The sequence below is a fragment of the Sebastes fasciatus genome, chromosome 14 (assembly GCF_043250625.1).
Source record: "Sebastes fasciatus isolate fSebFas1 chromosome 14, fSebFas1.pri, whole genome shotgun sequence".
Classification (NCBI taxonomy): domain Eukaryota; kingdom Metazoa; phylum Chordata; class Actinopteri; order Perciformes; family Sebastidae; genus Sebastes; species Sebastes fasciatus.
This window is the reverse complement of record NC_133808.1, coordinates 21,502,196-21,513,492: the sequence shown is the minus strand read 5'-3', so window position 1 is coordinate 21,513,492 and position 11,297 is coordinate 21,502,196.

Below are 11,297 nucleotides of genomic sequence, written 5' to 3'. Positions count from 1 at the left end.
CAACGTATCATGTGTTCTGTGCATTACGTTACATTCAGCTGTTCCTTCGTGTCCCTTGTTTACAACGTTCAGTGTCATTTTCACTGTACAGACGTAGTGATTTTAAGCCCAGCCAGGTATTTCTTTCCTAAACCCAACTATAGTGGTTTTGTTGCCTAATCCTAAAATGACCCCAAGGATAACTTTAGTGGCTTTGATGCCAAAAACAAAGTGATGCCAATGGGCGTGACAAAGCGGCGGTATGTGACGAGTTGGGATGAGAACGTGTTGGTAAGAGACTAACTCTCGTACAGTGTGATTCTGCTGTAAATGATTAGCCTCACACTGCAAAGGTCGACCTCTATTAGCTGGTGTGCAGTGTGCGTTTCAAGTCTCATCGCTATGCAGATGAACTTCTTTACATATCTGTTCTCATCGCTCAATCCTAATCCGTGTGTCTGAACCACTCGCCTCTTACTGTTCTTAACAGCCTAGTAAAGCTGTCTTTGTGACTCAGTAAATCTTCTTCATAATGACCCAGCCCATCTTTTATTCCACCCGTATCCTCCTCTGCAGATATCAGCCTTTTATTAAAGCTCAGCCTGTCATCGTGCTCCACCGCTGATGGTTGAACTGATCAACACAACGCTCGTTGTCTTTGGGAGACTTCCACACAAGTATTTGAGAATATAATTTATACATATAACTGACATTTATTAGGCATAAAATAGGCATGCCAAAAGATAATTGCACAAAATATCAGTTGTCTGACTCCTCAGCTGAAATCATAATCAGCCATCAGACCAATATTGTCTGTTCTGCATTCAGAGGACTGCACCGCTACTGTTCACTTCCCCGTCTCTTTTCTATACACCCACTCATCCTCACTGCGCTCTCTATCCTCGTCTCTCCTTCTTTTTCTCCCAGTAATTGTGAATTAATCAGACTTCAAAGTGCAACAAATTAGAATTGATGTCAAATCCTTGTGGACAGCTTTACAGAGAGTCGGCCTAATGAAGGGAAATGAAGTGCTGAGGCTGAAGACAGCTTGACCTGTGCGGAGACGGTGATCGTGCCCAGAGACACGGTGCAGTATTACCAATGTCATGGTGGTGAACTAGTGATGGGTACCCAGTTCGCATGAAAAGGTGCTAGGATAATGTGCAAGGCATTTAATGTGCAATAAGTAATAATAAATAAGCATACAGTGGTTGGGTGGGGAGGTGGATGCACTGAACTTTTAATCAGAAGGTCCGTGTTCGAGACCGTTGTTGACCAGCGTTTTGTTTTGTAAGTTACAATAGTGACGTTGTTATGTTGTTTCTGTACATGTTTTTAGATGACGTACTTATTTTAAGTCCAACCATGATGTTTTCCCTTACCCTAACTAAGTGGTTTGCTTGCCTAAACCTAACTGAGGACGTTTGTGTGGCAAACAAATGACACGCGAAAAGGCTAAAATGCGTACTCATGACACGCGTATATCCGTGTAATGTCGTGGTATTTATAAGCCTTCCCGTGGGACCAGGTTGGTGTACCACTTGGTGCTGGCTGTTGAGAAATATATCTTTTCTTGAGGAAAACACTATTCCAGCAAACGCACAGGAAAAAATCATGTCCCTTTAAATGAGGCTGAATTTGAATTAATCCAAATCTGCAGCCATCCCTATAGCCTGATTTAACTTCCCTGTAATAACTAATCCTCCCCTCTCACTAAAACCAGATTAGAGAAGAATGAGTTTTTTCTACGTCTTTGATTAAAAAGGTAAAAAAGTTAACTTTCTCTGGATGAAAGTATCCCACTGCTTTGTATTTTGAAGTAAAAGGAACCACAGGAAATCAGCGTTGTTGAATTTTTCTGATTATATTAAATATTGAAGAATTCCAGCAGGGAGTATTTTTTTAACTATTCAGTAAGGAGAACTTCTTGCCAGGATGCGAAACAACACTTTGGTTGCATTTAAACAAACTTCACTGATTTCTTTTTCCCACTGCTGTAGAAATCAGCTGTAATTCTGTGAGAGGATCTCTTCGAGTGCTTTTCCCCCTCGCTTTTCGTCAATGATTTAGACTCGGGTCAGTGTGTTCCACTTCAACGGAGAAAGGTGCATACATTTCTCCTCTCCACTTTTCAGTTCCACTTACTGCTCCATGTCATGAGGCTATTATTGTGCCGGCCCCAGGTTCAACCTGAGTGGGTTTTATGGATGGTTCTAGAAAGTTAGAGCTATAAAAATAGGAGGCCTGTGATGGAGAAGAGGATAGGTAAGTGAGCTGAGGACATCCAGGCACTTCTGCGCTGTAGACATGTGGCTCAAGTCTGACCTGAGAAAACACAGAATCCCAAAATAATGCAGACGGGGTGTCCTTGTTGGCGAGTGGTTTATGATGCATGTCATGATTTCCAGCAACCTTGCTTCATATCCATGGACTGTATATAAGAAGTGGACGTAGTTACCTGGACGTCGCCCATTTGTTTGTGCATGTTTTGAACCCTTGAGTTAGGCATTTTGGCCGTCACCAGATTTCTTTATTAGAATTATGCAAAAACTATGTTATATATGGATTACTATGTGTGCGAGTGATCTGATTCCTCATAAATTTATTATGAAGCATATCCCCCTCTGGGAAATAGATGAAAAGTTAGCAATGATAAAAACAAGAACTCTCCTGAGTGTCTCTTAATTATGCCACAGTAAGTGAAAATGATGACTTGGGGCCATGTGTGGATGTCACTGCTGTGAGAGTGTTGATGCACATGTCTGTACCAACGAGTGTGTGAATTGGCATACTGGGAATCGTGTGTGTTCACCTCTGTCTACTTTGTGTGTGTGTGTGTGCTTTGTACTGCAGTCTTTGGGGATACTCTAAATCTGCTCCACAAGTCACGCACCTTCCCACCCTGCAGCTCCAGGATGCCACTTTAAGATAACAACTTCAGGGCATCTCAGGGAACACACTCGGTTTATGCCCAGAGACTGTGTGTGTGTGTGTGTGTATTTGTGCGGATGTGTGTGTTAGTGTGAGGACGTGTGTGCATGTGTGCGGTGCATATTAGGGCTCCTGGCTCTTTTTGTAATGTCGTTATGTTTTCTTTCCAAAGTTTTCACTGGGAACTGAAAGTTAAGACCTGTTTTTTTTTTTTTTTTTGAGCAGAAGTAGAGCTTCACATTTCATCGTTTTCAAACAGAATGTGATCAGAAGAGTTGCTGAAATACATGACGAGGAAGAGCTATCTTAAACTTTGGGATTTTATTTATGTGCTTTTTAAATGTTTTTCTTAACTGCTTTACCTTAAAGGTCCGGTGTGTAGAATCTGCCGGTATTTAGCGGTGAGGTGAGGAGATTGCAAACAACTGAAGCCTCTCCCGTGTGCCAAGCATGTTGGAGAGCTACGGTGGCAGATGCGAAAACGTGAATGTCCCTCTGTAGAGCCAGTTGTCTGAAGAGTAGCGTAGGTCATTTGGAGCAGAGGTGCGAGGTGAGTGGTGAAGCAAGAGAGAGAGAGCGTTATCTACTCTGGCCAAAGCAGGAAAAGTTAATAGTGATTTGTCCGTTCTGGGCAACTGTAGAAACATGGCGGTGCAATATGATGGACTCCTGGAGAGAGGACCCGCTCCCTATGAAGATATAAATGCTTCATTTTAAGGTAATGAAAACACAACGATTCTTATTATCAGGTGACGAAAACATACTTATTATTTTTATATTTAATTTCTGCCAATATAGCCCCCTAATTGTTACACACTGGTACATCTGGTACACACATCTAAACAATATTTAACATGTTCCTATTTAATCTGTAAAACTATTCTGGCATCCTGGGCTCCAAAAATGGACTATAATCTAGAAATTAAATCTTCACGTAATTTCTTTCCTGGTCATGTTATCAATGTTTCAGAGTTTCTTCTCTGATATTTATTCATCCACCTGCGTTGCTATAGTAACCTGGAGTTTTGCAACAAACTCCCTCGAAATCTGACAGTTTACCTCATGTGACATGACCTATTTATTTAGTATTTCAGTCGCATGGTCTTGAACAAGCAACAGGACCCAGATATGCACTGCACTGAATACAAAACCAGTTTGCCACCAGTTTAGAGGAGAAATAAACTGGGCTGCGATGTGGCCGGGAGACAATGTCACCAGGACGACTACGCCTTGCTGCTCGCCGTCAGGGAGGAGACCTCATTCAAACCGCCATTTGTTTTGTTGTAGCACAGCTCTATGTTAAGATAGAAACAGAGAGACGAAGAGGAAAAGTGGGGATGAGTAGAGAGAGAGGTTATCTGTCTTTTCATCACAACCATGGTAACAACACACCAAATTACATACACACACGCACTCTCACACACACACACACACACACACACGCACACACGCATGCACACACCCATCACATCTCACAACTCAATAAAAGTGTCTCTTGGCTGTAAGCCGTGCTTTGTCACTTCCAAACACTTCCATAATTCATGGGCCGCTGACAGCAGTATTGAACTGAGGACAAAGATGTCTTCCCTGTAGGCTACACGCACACACACGCACACACGCACACACACGCACACACACGCACGCACACACACACGGGTGGTCGTAGATTTTTATGAGCTACAAATACAGAGAAATAGAGGATGTATGTTATTCAAGACCTTTGGAGAGGTTATAAAGCTCTGCTGTGAGCTCTCTGTGTGTGTGTGTGTGTGTGTGTGTGTGCGTGTTACACTTCTGCACTTGATAATGACTAATCCTTCCATGTTTGCCCTTCCTCCTCTCTGTCACTTACTGTTGCTTCTGTTTTTTGTATCTTTGTCCTGCCCCTTAGCATGACTAAATACACTCCGTCTCACACATGCACACACACACACACACACACACACACACACACACACACACACACACACACACACACACACACACACACACACACACACACACACGCACACACACACGCACACACTCTGGCAGACATATTTCAGCCACAAGGTTGTCACTTCTGCTCCTGGCAACCTGTCACCACCCACATGCCCCCTCCCCAATAAAAAAAGGACCAGGGACAGAAATACGACCACGTCCCAGTTTTGACGTCATTTGATCCTCCTAGCCAAACTGAAGAACACACACACACACACACACACACAAACAGCCAACTGTCTTTATCAAAGTGATTTTTCACGGCATTGATGCTCACCCTGTCAAAGCGGAGAGTCATGACACGTGTCACCGCCGCATTTGTACCGGTGACACTGAAGGTGGCGTCTAAATTTGTTTACCGAGAGTCCTGAAATGACAGGCAACAGGAAAACATCCAATAATACTGCACTCACATCACATAAATACAAATGGAAGAAGGATAACATGGACCTACAAGGTGACAGTTCAAATGTCATGTGCTGTAATTTACAAGTTTATTTCTAAATTGGCTAATTAACTGCAGTGGGTGCAAATGTCACCTGTTCAGTCTTTGAAGTGGATCCAGGTGATTTCCATCAAAGTGAGGAAAACAATGAAAAACAACCACAAACAGTATCGGGTTTGTCGCAGGCTTTGGCATAATTATCTTCCCACACATAGCACAAACAATTATTCCATAATGAATTCACAGCAATTAAATATAATATTCCTGTCAGTAATCAAAATAGTACTTTTCATAACAAAGACCTGGTTAACCTCAGAGGATTATATGCATGGATGTATGAAAAGAACTGGATACAGCGTTGGAGGAGGGGCCCCACTCTATGTAACATTTGCTTCCTGAGGGCTTGGGTATGTGCTGCACTATTTCTTACAACGACGACAAGACTCCAGGAAGTCTCTGAGAAATAATCCAACGCATAGCTTTTCTGGAAGTTTTCTAAACTGCTGTTTATCATTACCCATCACTACGACCGTGCTTTGGTTCTCTGACACTTTAACATCCACTTCACTGCCACTCACTGTAAGGGTCACAGAGACCCTTGTCCAACACAATCCAACCTTGTGTTTTTGAGCATTTACATAACTTCACTGAAGACGTAGTTTGCATCTTCGACAATAATTGCTAGCTTAAGATCTAACTGCATCTAGTAAAGAAAAATTATATGAACTCCATGTTCTCTCACGGTTACATGAACAGACATTTATCTCTGTAAATTCTATTTCACCTGAAGATCTGTTGACCTTGGGTTAAAACATTTTAACTCTATGTAACTATTATTCTGTTGTGTTACCTCCCCAGACAACATTAAAGGCTTATTGTTTGTATTTACTTATGTCTTCAAAACTATACCTCTCACAAAATGGGACTTTGATCATGCATCCATATTGTACAAGCAAAGGATCTTGACGTCACCCTCAAATATAATAGACAGTTAACTGTTAACACTGTGCAAATCAAGCAGATGTGATTCGACTGGTTTCAGTGGATGCCAAGAAGATTCCCAGTGATTTCCATTTCAGTCTAACGATCATCATCCCTCCATGTATGTAGAAGTAATATACACACATTTATTCATTTGTTTACATTTGTTTTCTTCATAATCTTATAGTATATTGGAATTTTCTTTGAAAACATTTAACTTATTTTAACATACAAAAAATAAAAAATGTCAGCATTTTATTGTCCATTTGCCTTCATTTCCTTTTATTAATTGCTCGCTTCAGTAGCTGCTTACTTAAAGATCATGCTTTTTATTAACTGTGACAACAAGAGTGGGTAGTGTCTTCTTCTTATTTTTCCTGAGGGGATTAGTTTTCATCATGTTTTTACAGGCTGTACAAGAACTGCACAAACATATTAATCTCATGTAGGATGAGCATGTCATCCACATTGCACGCATTCCTGCCATATGGTGCGTGCACCTTGCTATGTATTCTTCTGTGATCAGTCATATTAGGTCTGTACCAGCCTGAGTAATTCCTTCCCTCGCAGCCATTATCAGCCCAGCTCCAGCAGCCACACTGGAGGGGTACACTGTTCCGTAGAAGAGTTTCATCATTCGTTCTGGTTTACCAGGATTAGTCCACCGTGTATAACTGATCATTTTCAGCATTTGGCACTGTTAAACAGAATCATTCCCACTCGGTAATGAGCTTTGAGACAACGGATACATTTCCCCCTTTGGCTGTTACCTGTAAATGTTAAATCCTGTTTTGTAGACACTAATGTATAATCTCAGCTCTGTGACCCAATGGCAAAAAAAAGCCGGATATTATTCTCTGTAACGCTGCACAGCGTATGATGTACATCACATGCATGGGTCAAATACTGAGCCATAACGGTTAAATGGCTTCAGTTGCCATAGGTGATTACTCACAGGAGCATCTGGCCTTTTTGAAAGAGCACAGTTTGTTTCAGCCAACCACAGCCGGGCAGATTAACATATTTCCTATGATTGTTTTCATTAGAGTGTAAATGCCAGGGTCGCCCCGATCCTCATCCCCGAGGGAGTCAGAACAGGCAAAGCACGCCGCCTGTTTGACGGGCAGGAAGCTAAGTAATATTCATAAGGCATAGGTATATCTGTAAGCCGAACCCCGCATGCAAAAACACGCACTTACTCTCCTACATGATAGCTCACTACAGAGTGCCACTAATCTGTATTATACTGTCAAGTCAGAAGGGGAAATGACTCCCATTCATTTAATTCCGTGGATTATTAGCCGCCTCCACTCATGTTGATTCTGTGCGTCGGTTTGAGCAGCAGGGATAGAGGTTAGAGGCTCGGCTCTGCTGCAGAACTCTTTCAACTCTTTTCATACGGAGGCAAGGAATGGTTCAGGTGTTTGCAAAATGCCCGAGCCAGTTTAAACCCAGTAACAACCGAGCTTTCGCTTTTCCGGCTGTGGGCACAAGGAGAGATAGCAGCAAGCTGTATGTCTGACAATGACACAGCAGGGGGACTGACATTGTGAGGTTTTCGCAACTGTTCATCTGACGGGGAAAAAACGTCCCTGCATGCAATCCCACCAGCGCCTGTCAACATGCTATACTAAAATGTATTCATAGAGCTGAGTATGATGTAAAATAAGCTCTGAATGTGGCTTCCTACGGCAGCCTGTTGGTCTCCCTCAACACGATAGCTATACTTTATATTCCAGTTGGATGTGAATAGCTCTTCCACATATTTTACTCCTACGCTAACATCATATTTTACAAATAGGCCTAACAGAAAGCAGAAATTTAGGGTTATATGGATGCCATTTTTCGTAGTATGCCTGAAGGGCAAAAGACAAAGCTAAAAGTGCATTATAGTGACAGTCCTCGCCTGTTATTGAGGCTAAGGTAACCAACACCACACCACCAACACAAAAAATATCCTTTGCAAAGCCTTGCCATCCTTAATGCTATAGGCTTTCCAATCTAGCACTACACATGTGCAGTTTACAGTGATAACACAGGTGGATTTACCACCCAAATGTATAGTTTAGGATCAGACTTTCATCTGCTTCTATCTTAATCCTTGTTTGGATGCTTACTATAGAAAAACGTTGCCTACTTGGACAAGCATCAGAGGTTAGAGTCATGCTTTAATTGTTTGTATTTTCACTTCACAAGAAATAAGAATAGGATTTGAGGATTAACACTAATCTTTTGGCAAATGGTATCTTGGGTGAAGAGTTTGGCTGATGAGGGAGTGTAAACTGCCCCAAAGCCAATAAAGAGCAGCACAGAGTTGCTAACGTTACTTAAAACTCTGACAGTAGCACTCAGGCTGACTCCTATGCAATGGGCGAAAACTACACAGACGCCACGGGGTTTGACAAAACGGCCGTATGTGACGAGTTGGGATGAGAACTTGTCAGAGTAAAACATCAGTCAATACAGGATAAACCAATTCAGCCCAATATACTGGACTTCCCGGCTAATACAGTTGGCAACCCTAGTTGCTATTGTTAATAGTAGTAAGCTATAGTAGTTATCCATTCCTTACACTTTTACTCTTTTTTACTCTACAAGAAAAGACACCACCCTCCAAACTCTTTTTTATTGATTTTAATAGATCTCCATGCGCACCTCTTCGATATGTGGAGAAACTGTGAAGCCATGATCTCTGTTCGAGGGAGCGGTCAGCTTGAGGTTACAAGGACACAGTTTTTCACGCTTATTTTAAAATGCAAATAATGATTGCGTCATTGATATTAAGGTAATTTGAAGGGGTGACCATCATAATGGACCACTAATGAAAACAAATGGCAGCAGCACGCGTTGGTGCACATAAAGGCAGAGCTTTCCATGGACGACAGGCACGCACACACACACAGTGTGTCCTCATCAGGATGCAGACAAAGGTCGCAGGAAATTCTGTCTCCCTCGCCCTCTGTCTTTCCTCCGCTTTCACGTTCCCGCTCTTATCATCCATCCATCCGTCCTCCTGCAGTTATCCAGAGCAGCAGATGCATATATAGCTGCATCATCCCCCCCCCACCCGCCTCTAACACTAAAATGACCTTCACTAGCTCAACATGCCGGAAGATGGGAAAGACAGAAGCAGAGAGAGAAAAAGGATGAGAAGAAGGGGCAGATGTGGTAAAGGAAGAAACAAGAGGCAAAGATGATGGAGGTGTATTGAGGAGGAGGAGGAGGAGGAGATGGCAGGAGGATGATAAGAGAGAAGAGGGAAATTATACGAGAGCGAGAGAGCAGGGAACACAAAAACAAGAGATGTAAGAAGGAGAAGAAAAATACGCTTTTCCCATGAAGAATGGGAAAAAGATGAATGAGATAGTGCGTGGAATGATAGCACACTTACAAAAATAAATCATTGTTCTGCACATCTGCTATCTGGCTTTGCGTCACCCCAATTTTACCCCCATAAAGCATTTTAAGGTAAAACCTCCTCTGTCCATAATATACCAGCGGATATCAGCCAGTGATGCAGAAGATACAGTATATTACAAACAAAGATAATTGAGTTTCTCTTGCAGGAGCACTGTCTCATGTGGTTGGAATGACAGGAGGAAGATTAACTGTGTCCATGTGTGTTTGACCTTCTCTTTAACCTTGTTTAGCCCTGTTTCACTGCACTGAATACCAACACACACACACACACATACGATGAAGAGAGAGAAAGATGGAGGAAAAAGTAAGAAGAGCGTTCCCACAGTGCTGCAGGCTTTACCGCCTAAACTCTGACTCTTTCTCTCTTTCCCTCTCTGACTCATTGCAAAGTCATGAAATACTAAAGCCGTTAAAGAGAGATTATTTTAAACAATCTTATACGTTTAGAAGGAAACCGTGACTGTCAGCTCCGGCAAAAGACCCAACGAGATACGGAGCGTCTCTTCCCTCTGTCTTACTGTCTCTATCTCACTCTTCCTCTATCTTGGCTTTCCACCCTGTGTATAATCGTAATTAGCATTTGAAAAATCATATCTTTATGAGTCATGCATCGCAGTCTCTGGTGAGTTTGTCATTACTTGCTTATGAAACCGGGGCAGATTCAGCCTCCCCCATGCAAGACCCAGTTCAGGGTTGTCGGAAGATATTTCACATCCCACAAATTCACAAAACACACTCTGTCACAGTCGTGCAAAGGAATGAATGTAGCAGGATGTACGCAAGGACATCAAAGATGAGATGGAAATGTACTGATGTCTGTGGAGGAATTGGGTCATTGCAGCAGGAGACGTTAACAGGGTTCAGCACAAAATAAAGATATTAATAAGAATAAAACAGCTGGGGGAGGTTTAAAGTGACAACGTCGACATGTCCACAACCAACAGGTAGGAATTTAGATATGAGTATGCCGAAGGCAGAAAGAAACAAATGCATTATATATCATCATATATTTAATATGAAAAAGATTAATTAAGTGAGAGTCTTTTAAGGTTTGATTTTGAATTTCAAAATGTAGACAACCAAAACATACACTTTATATAACCTTTTTAAAATCATTATAAATTCGGGTCCAGTTTGCACACTATAAACTGCATCCAATAAAAAAAGAAAGATCCTACTTCAAAGGCAAATTTAGACTGCGGTCAAATTACCAGGACTATTCCCCACATGGACAATTTTGTTCTTTTCCGTGACTCTTTTCTTTTATACATCAAATACGCTTGTTTTTATGCCTCCGTGTGCAGTGACAGCCGTGGCATTATGTTTTCAGGTTGTCCGTCCATCCGTCCCATTCTCTTGAACGTGATATCACAGGAACGGGAACCTGAAGGGAATTTCTTCAAATTTGGCACAAACGTCCACTTGGACTCAAGGATGAACTGATTCGATTTTAGAAATCAAAGATCGAGCTCACTGTGAGCTCACAAATTAAAAAGTTGCCTCAAGGGGTTTCACAATCAGCACAGCGAACGACACAGCAAACAACTCCCATTCTTTGATC